The following is a 14,444-nucleotide window of genomic DNA, read 5'->3' on the forward strand; positions in this document are numbered from 1 at the left end:
TGTGCTGAAGCTAACTTCTGTCAGATAATTTGCCTGTGGCACAATGAAGATTTTAAAAATAAAATCAATCATGATTAAGAATTTATTACCACTCATTCAGTTTATGTGGCTCCAAATACAGGAGCAAGATGGCTAAGCATCACAAGGCAATCCTTGCCTTTGTGTTTTTATAGCCCAGAGATTTCGAGGCTTCTAGAAAGGCATACTAGAAAGCTTTAGTAGGAACCAATGTGGATGGAAGAACACCTGAGCTTCATGTATTGCGTCTGGATTTTATACCAATACTGACCTTATAAGTAATTTTCATTTACTTTCTTATAAGTAAATTTTATTTACTTTTTTTTGAGTAAATTTCTCTAGGACAAAAGGAGGGAAAAAAAGAGTGAGGTTTCATGAATTTCTAAACCTAAAGTGTATTTTCTGAAAGCCGATTCATTAAGGGTATTACAGCCTTAATATTTAGCAGCCTGTGTAGGAGCTATTGACAAGAATTGGATGACATTTCCATAGTTCTGGAAGAAACTGTCGTGAGACAGCCCAAGTTATCACAAGGAGGGAAGAAACAGGGTCAGTCTCCTTATGGCAGAAAGTTCCTAATAAGTTATACATTCAAAGATGCCCATACTATGAACGGGTAGCCTTAGTCTCTGACCACTGAGATGAGAGGTAGATCTGGTGGTGCCCTTGAGAGAGCGGCACTGGATAACCAAAGCATCCAGGAGGAAAACCTCTATGTTCAAAATGAATGAGCACTAAAAAGCTGGTATGTTAGATGCCCTTGTTTCCATGAGGACAGCTGAGTTTTTCCTCTGTGAGGAACGAATAGCAAGCTGTTAATTTATTCTCACTGAAGTTCCCAGCCCACAACAAAAGTTCATTTAGGATCCATGTTGTGCACCATAATCTGAATCTGGACACATGTGCATGGCGTTCCTTCTACCTTTTTATGGGATATGTGATGCATGTGAAAATCCATGGCTGTCTAGTGTCATGCTTCCTTGGTAGCTGCTCCAATATTTGAAATGTGTTCATTTTCTGCTGAAAATGTGATCTTTATGAAGTATCAGGCTGTTGATCTCCAAAACCAAACATTTTCAAACATTATAGCAATTAAAGTTCTTGAACAGCTGTTAATGCCCTTAAATCATTATAGGGTTTCAGAATACTCCTTGTTCAGTTCCTGTTGTCTGATTAAGAAAAGTGTGATGACAGGGTGTGGTGGAGCACGCCTTTAATCCCAGCACTCAGGGAGGCAAAGGCAGGTGCATCTCTGTGAGTTCCAGTCCAGACTGATCTACAAAGCAAGTCTAGAACAGCGAAGGCTACACAGAGAAACCCTGTCTCAAAAAAGCAAAAACAAACAAACAACGTGTGATATAATTAACTACAGATGTTTTCAACATACAAAATACTCAGAGATGCTCTTCAATGATTACTAGCAGGAGGAACTCTTTAAGTGCTTTAAAGAGTTACATACACTCACTTGTATGTTGCCAATTGTGTTGTGAGAAAAGTAACGCTTATCTTTGTACTCTGTAGAAGATCACTGTACATTTTCAATAATATCTCAAATGCTTCAGCTTTTGTTTTATTCCACTGACTAAAAAGTTAATTTGAAAGTGGTAAACAAAAAAAAAAAAAATGTTGCCATGATAAAAAATAAGTGTCAATTGGGGAAAGTGCTTAAGGTGATTTTTATTTTTATTTTTTATTTATTTTTTATTTTTTGGTACAAAGTTACACCACATTGAACTGAATTTAGAGTATTGCCAGCAATCATCCAGCAGAAGACCCAGGACAGCTAAGACAAGGTCAAGCTTTGTCATTAGAGCCAGATCGTCAACTTCTGCTGTCCACCTGAATGCTACTCTCAGACCTAAAGGAACATGTTGAATGAGTCAGTTCTGTCTTTTGAGCAGCATATAACCCTACATAATTTTCATGTCTTTCATCTCAACCTTTTATTGAAACACTTGTATGTAGTAGGAAGTCATAGAGACTAAAACAGGAACTAGAGTGAGAAAGTCCTAATTTAAATAGACTTAGGTGGCCCAGGGATGCTCCTGAAGCAGTGAGCATGGTTTGGGAGCTCTCTGAGCTTTCAGGACACCCTGTCATCAGACACAAACGACCAAGGAAAAACCAGCTATTGGAGAAACGTGATATATGCAGAGATCTGATCTTCATGCAAAGTACACTTTTGCTTCCCTCCTCTTGGGAGAATCAGACTTGGCCCCGATAATCTGTTTATATATATATATATATAATTTTTTTTAATGTGCATTGGTGTTTTGGTTCCCTGTATGTCTGTGTGAGGGTGTGGCATCCCCTGCTGTTACAGAGAGCTGTGAGCTGCCATCTGTGTGCTGGGAATTGAATTCATGTCCTCTGAAAGAGCAAGCAATGCTCAAATGCATCTCTTTGGAATTAGGAAGGGTTTGTTTTTATTCTTTCAGTCCTTAAATAAATGGCTGTACATAACTGACTTTGAAGCTGTGAATAACGTAATTGTTTTCAATTTTATATATTTTTGTCTATATTTAAAGTATGCCTCTCTCTAAGATTTCTTTGTCCTGTAACACAAGAATTGTTTGATGGGGCGCTTGGAATATGCTTTGGCTGGAAATCTTGTTATTGCTACAGAACTAGATTCCCCTCCCCTTCTGTAACACATTACAGGGTTGATAGTAAAGTAAAGAAGGAAGATTCTGGGTCTTGGCACTTTCAAAAGGCTGCATATTTCTCCGAGAGATATTGCATACATGGTGACTTTGCACTGACCTTCAAACCATTTAATTTGTACTCTGTTCCAGTGAGTATGTGCATATGTTTCATAAAATATTATGACAGAAATTTCTAGGGGTTTTATACCCCATTATATTATCGAGGCCTTACCCAGTGAACTTTGCCTTTCTTTGAATGTTATAGTCTTTCCACTTAATACTTCTGAACAAAGCAAGCTGGCAGGGTATGTTAGCCTCTTAAAGTGCACGAGCCATATAAAGCTTGGCTTCAGCTAATAAGACTGTTCCAGCCCTACTGAAACATTCACTTTAATGGTCGGCATCACTAGAACATGACTCAAAGATGGAAGAGATCCAAACATGTTAAGGGTGGGGAAGGCCAATGGCATTTTGTACGTAGAGTAAATTGGAAAAGGAGACAGGGTTGGGGCATACAGCTTTATGTATCTCCTGATGCAGCAGCACTCAGCAGTCAGGCTGTGGAAGCCAGGTGACCTAATCAAATCATTGCAATCCACTGTTAACAAAAGGCCATTTCCTTATAATTGCTTATGGTCTCTCTTATCCTCCCTCTTTCCTCCTCCCTTTCTCTACTTCCTTCCCTTTCTTCCAATTCTCTTCCCCTTCCATAGTTTTGTGTATTCCTTGGCATTTCAGAACTTGGTATGATGTCTAAGTGAAGCTTATTCCAAGTCTTTACCATATGGGGACATCTATCTGATTGACCTGTTTTTATTTTTACTCAGCTTGTTTTTAATCAATAAACTTTAGTTCCGAGAATGGTATTTGAATTACAGATTGAGAAAACAGCACATTGTACTTATAGTTATCCCATTATCATCAATATCAAATAGTATCAACCTATCTGTGTAGGCATGTATAGGTGATATGCATGTATGTGTTTCCATGTTCGTGGGCACATATATATGGTTGTGATTCACATATGTGTGCAGGCCAGAGGTTGACACTGCATGGCTTCCTCCACCTCTCTTTACTTTATTTACCAGCGTAAGGTGTCTTGCTGAACCTGTAACTCCTCTAATCCACCTGTCTATCTCTGACTTCTGCTGGGATTTATAGGAACACTGTCATGGCCATCTGACGTTCACTTCAGTGTGGAAGATACAAACTCTACACCTCACACTAGCCCAGCAAGTACTTTACGATCTGAGCCATCTCTCTTCCCTTCAGCCAGTTAACCCGAAAGTTCAGTGTAACATGATGGCACGCCATCTGTCTGTCATACCTTTACAAAGAATTGTATCATTGCAATTTTTTTGTTTCTCACTTACTCTTCCCTTGTGCCATCCCTAAAATAACTATGTAGTAATTCTTTGAACTTTTTTCCCTGGGTTGGAGAGATGGCTCCTTTGCCATTCTTGTAGAGAACATGGGTTCAGATCCTACCAACACGTGGTCCTTCACACTCATCTGTAACTCCAGTTCTTTGAGGATCCAATGCCATCCTCTGGTATCCATGGGTACCAGGCATGCACTTGGCAAACATACATATTTGCAGGAAAAACACTCATACACAAAATATAAACAAATCAATATTTTTTTAATTTTTTTCTGTGCAGTTGAACTTTGTCTAGTAATGTCATATAGATAGACTCATGCAGGATGTGGCCATTTCACAATGGCTTCTTTTCCTTGGTCTATGCATTAGTCAGGATTTTCTAGGTTAACATAACTTATAGTATGAATATATATATATATATATATATATATATATATAAAATTTAGTATATAAATATTATATATCCAGTAGTTGTTAAGTCCTCGAGGGCAAATGTCTCAGCTGGTCTTTAGTATATACCAGAATCCTGAAGAAGTAGGCTCTAGTGCAAGGGAAGGAATGGACTTAGCAAGGTCAAGAGCAAGCAAACAAAAGTTTTCTTCTTCCAAGTCCTTTATCTAAGCTGCTGGTAGGTGTGGCCATGATTAAAGGTGGATCTTCCCATCTCAAAGATCCAGATTAAAGGCAGGTCTTGAAGTGGGATTTAGTTAAAAAACAATCTCCACAGGTGTACCCAGACATTTAGATTTTAATTAATTCATGTGTAGTCAATTTGACAACCAAGAATAGTCATCACAGCATATACATTTAATATTACTCCCTGTCTTTTCATGACCTGAAACTTATCAAATATTATCAATGAATAACTTTTTTTGTATTAGTGAACTACAGTTGATTTGCCCATTTGCCTGTTGAAGCCATTTTGATTACTTCTGTGTTTGGGAGGTTGCTAACAGAGCTACAGTGTTTTGTGTGAACATGTTTTCAACTTGACTGAGCAAAATTCCAAGAAGACTGTTCAGTTATTTTTCCTACACACGGTGGGCTTACTCTCTTACTAGAGTCTTTCACTAAACAGAACACTCATCTTAACGAAGTTAAACTTATCAGTATGTTTTTTCAAGAATAGTGCTTTTAGCATTGCATTAAAAACTGTTGTTAAATGCATGAGCATCTATGTTGTCTCATTAGAAATGGTACGATATCATACCTTACTCTTAGAATTATAAGACATTCTGAGTTAATGTTGAGAAGATGTATGTTGTCTTTGTTTAGGTTCTGTGTTTTGCAAGAGAGTGCCCCACTTGGCTATCAAGGATTGTTAAAAACAAAAAAAACAAAACAAAAAATCATCCATTTAAAAAAATTCATGACAGTGTTATTGATAAGTGGGTCTTTATCAGTTTGTTTACTTTCTAAAGCACATGCTTCATAAAGTAGTCAGGACCCCTGACCTCTTTTACAACATCTCCAAACAGTAAATTACCTCAGTAAAGAGCTATGTCTCTCGGACTCTCACTCTCGTGGTTTCACATTTTCTGTATATGGTTTCTAAAACTGCTTTCCAATGTATTCATGAATTTAAAGTTAGAGAATAGAATGTTCTAGGTCTGATAAGTATTTAAAGGAAATTGATATTTTAGCCTCTTTCTTGCTCTCCTCATTTCTTTGTTGTGTTGCTGGTTTTAATTTTGTTTGCTTTTGTTTTGGTTTTGCTATTGTTCTTTGAGAATTTCATAGCGTATACTTTTTTTTATCACGTTCTTTCCCATCCCAACCCCTCTCTCTCCCTCCTCTCCTTCTTCCCCCCTTTCTAACTCTCACACTTTCTCTAAAAATCTATTAAAAACCATGGAGTTGTGTATATGCTGGCTAGTGGCTCCTGAGCATGGGATGTGCCCTGGAGTATGGCTGACATATCAGTGTCATTTCATTGAAGAAAACTAATTTTCCAACTTCCAGCAACTATTATTTGCAAAAAGCATCTTGTCGAGGGGTGGGACTTCGTGCCCACATCCCCACTTTCTGCTGGACTTTTGTCTGCCTTGAGCTTATGCGGTCTTGTGCAAGCTGTCAGTCTCTTCGATTTGTATCAGCCATGCTGTTCCTTAAACACTGGTTCCTTAAAAATGTATTCCAAATTTGGCCCTTAAAATCATTCTTCACCCTCTTCCACATAGTCCTTGAGCCCTTTTCTAGCCACAAAAAAAATTGAAGATTTTTCTGCTTCATTTTGTAAATTTATTGTTGGGGAAGCAGAGCAATTGTTCGTATGTATCAAGATTATTCTCTTCTACATTGTTGTACCTACTGATGAGCTTATCAATGACATTCTTTTTTTTAATATACCATTGGGATTTTTATTTGTAGGATCCCTTTAAAAAATAAGGGAAAATATTTTGTTTTACTTATTTGTGTCTGTGTGTGTATTCATGTGTGAACATACATGCAAGGGTGCACATGTATGAAGGTTAGAGGACAATCTTGCATGGGTTGGTTCTTTCCTTCCACCATGTGGGTCTTGGGAATCAAATTCCGGTCTTTAGACTTAACTGCAAGCACCTTTACATGCTGAGCCACCTGACTGTCCAACATTCCTTTTTCCTTCCTTCTTTTCGGGTTAAATGAATGTTTCTGATTAATAAAACTGTCTGCTCTGAAGTATTCTTCGCTTCTTACATTAGAGCCTTTGATGCATTCCTGGTTGTTATTTGTTAACTCTCCAGTGATTCTAAAATGTGTCGCCTCAGAGTCTAAGTTAGTATTGTATACACTCTTCAAGCTGTGTTTTTCATTTTCTTCTTTTCTAATGTTATTGAAAGCAGTAAAAGACAGAATGGAATATAAAATTTTATCTTTATGATTTCTGTATGAACATTTATGTCATTAAGCTGGAGCTGGCCACTTTTAAAAACAACTTGCTAAAACCCTGTTTGCCTGAGAACTTAATTTTCTCTGGGTTCTGTGTTGTCCCAAACTCTCCTATTGCTTTGGGATTCCACTAAGCATTGTTTCTTAACTACCCTCTGTCTTCCAGGGCCTTCAGCTCTGACCACCCTTCCTATACTGGAATCCTGATAAGGATGTAAAAGGCAGATGTTTGCATTCTGTGACCCATTTATGTGTCTCTTTTTCTCCAGCGGTGGAATCAACAACATATTCATTGTTGTTACATTGAAAAAGAAATATGATCAAATATTGGGTTGGAACAGAGGATAAACTAGCCTATACATTTGGAAATTATAAGGACTGAATTTGTCTTACTTTTTTCTGGTATTAATCAACCATGACCTTCTGATAAGGTCAGAAAAATGAAACCAATTTTTGATATCCAATAATCAGAAATCTCAAGTACTCTGAAAATAAGATTTAATTAATAAAGGCAACTGCATTTGCTATTTGATTAATATTAATAATTATAAGACACTGTGATAATTTAATCAGTTTGAGTAGTAAGATTACCTGTGATAAGTGAAGAATATAAATTTATAATATATAAATTTTCACTTTAAACCACATCAATTATAATAGAAAATAATGTTCCTAAGTCTATTTGATGCAGAGATTAAGTATGATTATATATTAGATTCAGTGACTACAATTAATTAAAATTCATAGTTCAATAAATGAGAAGCTGGTCCTGGTAATAGTATATGTAATTAGTATGGTGCATAATTTAGAGCTTAATGTAAGCACCAACTGTGAACTGTGGGACAATTAATCAACCTTGTGAGGATGTTGAAGTCCAAGTCAGCTTCCTCCTTTAAAGGGGACACTAGTGGAGAAAGTCTAGAAAGACAAGACATGGAAATAATAAGGCTTGGCCTCAGGTGGATGTGGCTGAGTAATGTGCTTAGCCTGGAGCTCTGTAGTCCTTACATGTAATAGCATCCGTTTTTTTTTCAAGTGTCCATTATGGAACATATTTTCTTGGTGAGCATGCATGGTGCCTGACATACGGCAATCCCAACACACATATTGCCAGTATAAGTTACTGAGCAGGATGGCGCAGCATTAGTGAAAGGGTTTCCTTATACTTGGACAGCACTTGAAGGAATTTGAATGGCATTTCTTGTCTTTTTTTTTTAATTAATTTATTCGTTTCTCACCCTGATCATAGTCCCCTTCTTCATCTCCTCCCGTCTCCCCCTTCCTTTCTTTTCCCCAACCTCATCTTCAGACTGTCCCCTAGTCTTTGGGAAGGGGAAGCTCCCCTCCCTTACTAACTGAACCTCTGCTGACATGTCTCTTCCTGACTGCCTGCATCTTCTTCCTCTGTGACCTCTTTCCCCTCGCCCTGGGGGTGGGGGAGGAAGTCAATAGAGATCATGTCAGAGACAGTCCCTGGTCACCTTATTAGGTGACCCACAGGGAGACTGAGCTGACAGTTGGCTCCATCTGAGCAGGGGCCCTGGGTCCTCTCCATGCATGGTCCTGGTTGGTGTATCATTCTCTGCAGGACCCCCTTGTCACTAAACATCGTCAACACTAAAGTGTTTTGAATTTCAGATTTTTCAGTTAAATGAAAATGGACCAATGATATTATATTAGAAAATTCATGAAGATTATGATAAGAAAATGTTAATTACTTGAAAAATCATAAGTAAAAATTAACTGGTGTTGCATAATCTTATCTCATATTCAGTATAATTGTTCACTCTGGCAAAGTCTACTGAAATATTTTTCATTCCCCATAAAATGCACAATTAGTAGCAGGCAGGACATATTAGATAATACTGGAATGAGAAATTGGCAAAAAATAATAATTAAGACTCTTAAAATGTTTAGCCATCTGTTGTAAAGTCGGGAGAATGGTTAAAAAAATATTCCTAATTTGTAAAATTCACAACCATGGAACTTGAAACCCTGGGAAAATATTCCACACAAGTGTCTTCGCTTATTTTTCTTTAGGCATAGCTAGTGAATATATCAAAAATGAAATATGTATGATGCTGTTTTCATTACACTTTCATCCAGCTATCTGGCTCCTTTGAAATAAAGTATTCCTCATGGCAGAGAATCTTGCCATGTTGGTGATATTGCCACTCACGAGTCCGAGGACTTCTTCCATCCTAGTGCTTTAAGAGAGCACATAATAACAGCTTTTTAAGGCATATGAGAGTTTTCATCATGGGCCCTAGTCTTTCTCTAGATCTCCAGCCTCTTCTGTTATACTTCATTTTGTGCCTTAGTTACTCCTCTTCAGTTTTTACTTAGATTAGCATGCTACAATCTTTCCCATCTGTCTGTACCTGGCTAGCCTGTTCTGTCCCATAACTCCCGGGTTCTTGATCTCTGTGTATCTGTAGTCTCAGGCCATTATAATTTCTTTTAGTAAAAGCTAGCAGTCATCTATCAGTTCTAAAATATCAGGTTGCCTTTCTCTTTTTCTTTCTAATTTGATGGCTTTGAAAATGTCCTTTGAGATTGTGATTGTTGTAGCTTCATTCCTTGACAACAAGCCGTTTGTGCTGGGCCCACTCCTGCCAGTGAGGAATTAGTTTCCTGGGGGGGGGTGCCATTTAGGAACTCATGTTCTTCCTCAGAGACAGATGCTGTAGAATCCCTACAGGCTGACTGATGGGTTTATTAACACAGGAGCCATCCTCCTTATGGGAAGCTACTCCTTCTTTCCAGATTGCCAGCATTCTTGGGTGAAAGCAAAGGTCCAAAGCCATTTGAAAACATAGTCAAGAAAGATACTAAAATGTTTGCATTCTTCAGCTATGAAACTTGTGTCACTTTATTCTCAGCATTTCGGCTTTGTCAAGTATATGTTCAAGTATCTCACATATATACAAGTAACAGTCACAGAGAATTTACTGGAATGCACAAGCTGTCCTTATGATGCCTGGTTCCTTAAGAATAGCACAGAGCCAGAGTCAGAATTTTCAGTGGTCATAGAAAAGTTTCGTATGTATTATTTATTGCCCAGTTCGGTAGCCATTAGATACATGTAGCTACTTGGCACTGGGCACTGGAAATGGAGGTAGCATTATTTGAACTTTTTTTCCGACTACTTTAAGTTAATTTAAATAGTCTCTGTGGCTAGTGGCTGTCTTTAACACAGCACAGGTATTGGCTAAGCATACATGTGACATAAGATCACTTAGGAAACTTATCCCACTGACGGTTCATTAAGCATCAGAGCAAGCTATCCCCACTAAGCCTGGACACTCTGCAAATTAAGCCACCAGGAAATAATCTCTGAGTAGTCTTCTTCAGGACTTTCTAATATTTAAAGATCAAAAACGAAACAAAAAAATAGTTTGGCTCAAATGGAGGGCTAGTCATTTTGTTGAGTCTTTCCTGTCTGTGTTCAGATGCTCACATCACATGTTACGAAGCTATTGTGTTCAAATGTTACTAGACATGGTGAGGCCTGTTCTGAGTTCTGCATGGCTTCTTGCATAACAATGCTGTCTAAATCCTGGCAAGGAGACCCAAGAACCCAAAGCTTACCTCTTCATACTTTAAGAACACAAAAGCTGCATTTTCTTCTTCTGTGGCCTGGTAAGGCTGTTCCTCCCTTGGGGAGAGGTGATCAAAGAGCAGGCCAATCAGTTCATGTCAGAGACAGTCCCTGTCCCCATTATTATGGAGATCACTTGGCCACTGAACTGTCATAAGCTACCTCTGTGCAGGGGTTCCAGGCCATCTCCATGAGTGGTCCTTGGCTGTAGTATCAGTTTCAGAAAAGATCCCTGCGCCCAGATTTTTTGGATCTGTTGCTGTCTTGGAGAACTCCTGTCCTCTCCAGGTCTTACTATCTCCCACGTCTTTCATAAGATTCCCTATACTCTGCCCAAAGTTTGGCTATCAGTCTCAGCATCTGCCTCAATACCCTGCAGGGTAGAGCCTTTCAGAGGCCTTCTGTGGTAGGCTCCTGTCCTGTTGCAGCCACTCCTGAGGAGACCTGATAGACTAGGATCAGAGGGAAGGGGAGGAAGAACCTCCCTTTTCTCCCAGGGACCTGTGTCCCTGGGAGAGGGACACAGGTGGAGAAGAGGGAAGATGGGATTGGGAGGGGAGGATGGAGGGAGGTATAGGGGGATACAAAGTGAATAAACCGTAATTAATAAAAACAAAAATAATTAAATAAAAAAGAACAGGAAAGCAAGCATTATTTCTTAGATTTTCCCAGAAAATTCATAGAACTATCTCACTTGAGCATCTCGGCTCAAGAACAACACAGAATCAGTTATTCTTACAGCAGAATTGATATTATATCAGTGGTGTCAGAGGGAATAGCTGGACATTCACTCCAGATGGTTGGGTAGAGTTTACTAAGTTCCTATATGTAACAGGCCAGCCAGCATTCTTCCTTCGATGGGTACATAGGAGCCTGGCCACTATCTTATTTAAAATTTTGTGTGAGTTATATCATTGGGAAGCTGCACTTTCCATCAGTGAATTTCTCACTGCTCAAACACAAAATCCCTGCAGTATCAGGACACTGAGACCCTTCGTTTATCCGCATTCCCAGCATGGCTGTTGAAGCTTCACAGTTCAGCTTGTTGACTTTCCCTTGGCCCCTATATAATACCCAAACGCATATTGTCCCTCCTAACTGTGCCATTTCTCTGGTGGCCAGAATTGTGTTTTACTTTTGTGCTCTCAACAAGTTTTGTGCTCTCAACAATACAGATAGCATTATTTTTATGAGATGCAGCTGTGTTAGTCTGAAAACCTTTTCATGATCAACTACTGCATAAAATAAGTATGTGCAAACCTCTAATTGGTGCAAAGCACATGCTTTGTTTAGTTTTCAAATGTTGAGAATATAATTGAATTCTGTTAGGTTCTTCATTTTGCAGTTGTGTGTGGCTTGTTAAGCAAATACCGTATTCCTCTGTGGCATGCCCTGTGACTGCTGTGGTGTAAATTGTGGTTGAACAGAGGCAGATGGAGCTCTGTGAGTTTGAGGCCAGCCTGGCTTACAAAGCAAGTCTAGGACAGTCAAGGATACATGGAGAAGTCCTGTCCCGAAAAAACAACAAGAAAAATCAAGTTTGAAGAGAATACTACAGGCTAATGGACAGATACATTTATATGATATGTGTGATAACATTTCTCTCTTTGTGCTAGATAGCATTCTAAGCATCCTACCCACATAGCTTAATGACCCCATCAAATAACCCTGCTCATGTTTCTTGCCGGCTTATAGTCAAGGGAACACTCAGGGATGTGGTGGTTTAGTCTAGTCTTCACCTCATGCTGTAGAGCAGCACCAGGTGCAGTTTGGCCTGAAGGCAGCAACTGGTAGTTCACATTCCCAGCCTCTCTTTGGACTTTTTCAGAACTATCAGCTATTTAGTATCATTGCAAAGGGAAGTTTTGCTAAAATTAAAGTACTGCATTGTATCCATGATAATAAAAACAGAAAATTAAATCCATTTAACTTGTGTCTTTTGCAAATTAATTTCAGTGCAATCATACATAATGTTCAAAATGTTTAAAAATAGTGCAAGTTTAGATTAATCATTGAAAGTCCAGAGACTGATAATTTCTACTGAAAGAAAATTACTTAGAGCAACAAAATATTTTTTCTTACATCTAAATAGTTAACTTTTTTCAAATAAACCATTGTAAAACTAAATCATTTTCACTTAAAGTTGGATTATCTAAATCTGTATGCCATAAATGGATAGGCAACCTAATTTGTTGATCTGTGACACGATATAAGGCACTACAAAAGTAAAATAGTGCCAAAATATGTTAGTTTCTATTTACAAAAAGCCTATGTTCAAAACCTGTTAGGCTGCTTTAGGGAAATAGATGGGTTTATGAATGTATAAATGAATAAACATTTTATATGCCTCAATATTCCATGCAGAAGTTTCCTAAAATGTGTTATAATTTACTTACAACGAGATGTAAATATAAGAAAAGGAACTGTTTCTCATATTTATGATTGTAAGCCTAGACATTAACCAGCTCCTGGCCCTAGATGTCCTGGATGTCCCTCAGCAGAAGAGTGGACACAGAAGTTGTGGCACATTTACACAATGGAATACTACTCAGCTATTAAAAACAAAGAAATCATGAAATTTACAGGCAAATGGATGGAACTAGAAAGGATCATCCTGAGTTGAGGTAACCCAGAACCAGAAAGACACATACGGTACACATTCACTTATAAGCAGATATTAGCCATAAATAAGATAAACATACTAAAATATATAGACTAAAAGAAGCTAAACAACAAGGAGGACCCTAAGGAGGAGGCTTAAATCTCATTCAGAATGGCAAACAGGATAGACACCAGAAGCAGTGGAAGAGAGAAAACAGTATAGGAGCCTACCATAGAGGTTCTTCTGAAAGACTCCATCCAAAAGGGGATCAGAGCTGTTGATGAGACTCACAGCCAAAGTTTTTCAGAGTGTAAGAGTCTTATGGAAGAGTTGGGGGTTAGAAGGGCCTGGAGGAGACAGGAGCTCCACAAGCAGACCAAAAAAGCCAAAAAAAAAAAAATTGGGCCCAGGGGAGCCTGCAGAGACTGATGCACTAACAAGGGCCATATGTAGAGAGGACCTAGACACCCTGCTCAGAGGTAGCCCATAGGCAGCTCAGTCTCCATGTGGATCTCTGAGCAACTGGAGCAGGGGCTCCCTCTGTCATGAACTTAGTTACTTGCTCTTTGATCATTTCCCATTGGCGATGTGGCCTTCCAGGCCACAGAGGAAGAGCATCCAAGCAGCCCTGTTGAGACTTGATAAGCTAGGGGCAGATAGCAGGGGAGAACTCTTCCTTTTAGTGGACTAGGGAAAGGGGAGGATGGAGGGAGGGTAGTATCAGGAGGAGATGACGGAGGGGACTACAATTGGGATATAAAAGAAATAAATTGTAAAGCAAATATTAAAAAATTAAAAATAAATAAAAGTATCTAGCTTTCACCGATGTTTTTTTTCTTTTTTCTTCCTTTTCTTTTCTTTAATTTTTATTTATTACGATTTATTCACTTTGTATCCCAGCTGTAGCCCTCTCTCTTGTCCCTTCCCAATTGCACCCCTCTCTTCTCCTCCCATGCCCCTTCCCCAGTCCACTGATAGGGGAGGTCCTCCTCCCTTTCCATCTGATCCTAGTCTATCAGGTCTCATCAGGACTGGCTTCATTGTCTTCCTCTGTTAATGCTGCTCCTCCATCAGGGGGAGGTGATCAAAGAGCCAGCCACTGAGTTCATGTCAGAGACAGCCCCTGTTCCCCTTACTAGGGAACCCACTGGGAGACCAAGGGGCCATGGGCTACATCTGTGCAGGGGTTCTAGGTTATCTCCATGCATGGTCCTTAAGGACCATATCTCGGAAAAGCCCCCTGGCATGTTTTTAAAGACTGATAATTAAAAAAAAAAAAAAGAAAGAAAGAAAGAAAGAAAGAAAGAAAGAAAGAAAGAAAGAAAG

The 14,444-nt window shown here is 38.9% G+C and overlaps 1 protein-coding gene across 1 annotated transcript in view; it reads left to right on the forward strand.

The window, feature by feature from the left end:
• The window catches only part of Hdac9 (histone deacetylase 9), a 675,889-nt gene that overhangs the window by 289,529 nt on the left and 371,916 nt on the right, over positions 1-14,444 (forward strand). The window lies entirely within an intron of this gene.

The sequence above is a fragment of the Psammomys obesus genome, unplaced genomic scaffold (assembly GCF_907164565.1).
Source record: "Psammomys obesus unplaced genomic scaffold, mPsaObe1.curated_primary_1811, whole genome shotgun sequence".
Classification (NCBI taxonomy): Eukaryota; Metazoa; Chordata; class Mammalia; order Rodentia; family Muridae; genus Psammomys; species Psammomys obesus.